Here is a 1,450-nt window from a genome sequence, read left to right on the forward strand (position 1 = left end):
ATTTATTTAATTTTCTGTGTTTTAGAGTCGTAAAAAATACATATTACAACGCATTCAAAGTCAGCTATATTAAAATATATACAGTATTTCAACGTATTCAAAGTCAGCTTTAATACAATATATATTACAACGCATTCAAAGTCAGCTATATTACAATATATAGTTCAACGTATTCAAAGTCAACTTTAATACAGTATATATTACAAATGTATTTAAAGGCAGCTTTAATACAATATATATATTATAACGTATAGGCAGCTTTAAGTCTGACAGTGTAAAACAACAAGTTGATGAAGCATGTGCAGCTTCCAGTTTGTGGACTGTTATTCGTAGTTTTTATCTTGTGGACTGTTATTCGTAGTTTTTATCTTGTGGACTGTTATTCGTAGTTTTTATCTTATAGACTGTTATTCTTAGTTTTTATCTTATAGACTGTTATTCGTAGTTTTTATCTTGTGGACTGTTATTCGTAGTTTTTATTTTATAGACTGTTATTCTTAGTTTTTATCTTGTGGACTGCTATTCGTAGTTTTATCTTATAGACTGTTATTCGTAGTTTTTATCTTGTGGTCTGTTATTTTTAGTTTTTATCTTGTGGACTGCTATTCTTAGTTTTTATCTTGTGAACTGCTATTCGTAGTTTTTATCTTGTGGACTGCTATTCGTAGTTTTATCTTATAGGCTGCTACTCGTAGTTTTTATCTGTGGACTGTTATTCGTAGTTTTTATCTTGTGGACTGCTATTCGTAGTTTTATCTTATAGACTGCTATTCGTAATTTTTATTTTGTGGACTGCTATTCGTAGTTTTTATCTTGTGGACTGCTATTCGTAGTTTTATCTCGTGGACTGTTATTCTTTGTTTATATCTTGTGGACTGCTATTCTTAGTTTTGATTCTGTGGGCTGTTTTTATGCGCTAAAAGTCACACTATTATTTTGAACTGTTTGGTATTTTGGAAGCTATTAATAGAGTAAACAATGAAGTACAAGTTCAAATAGTACAATTTTATGTCTGTAGTAATTATTTTACTAAGCTGTAGTAATAATTTTAGTAAGCCCCCAGTAGCTGTAGTAATTATTCTAGTAAGCTCCCAGTAGCTGTGGTAATTATTTTAGTAAGCCCCAGTAGGTGTAGTAATTATTTGAGTAAGCCCCCAGTAGCTGTAGTAATTATTTTAGTAAGCCCCCAGTAGCTGTAGTAATTATTTGAGTAAGTCCCCAGTAGCTGTAGTAATTATTTTAGTAAGCCCCCAGTAGCTGTAGTAATTATTTGAGTAAGCCCCCAGTAGCTGTAGTAATTATTTTAGTAAGCCCCCAGAAACTGTAGTAATTATTTTAGTAAGCCCCAGTAGCTGTAGTAATTATTCTACTAAGCCCCCAGTAGCTGTAGTAATTATTTGAGTAAGCCCCCAGTAGCTGTAGTAATTATTTTAGTAAGCCCCAGTAGTTG

This window comes from Limulus polyphemus, unplaced genomic scaffold, assembly GCF_000517525.1.
Source record: "Limulus polyphemus unplaced genomic scaffold, Limulus_polyphemus-2.1.2 Scaffold3502, whole genome shotgun sequence".
In the NCBI taxonomy this organism is placed as follows: Eukaryota; Metazoa; Arthropoda; class Merostomata; order Xiphosura; family Limulidae; genus Limulus; species Limulus polyphemus.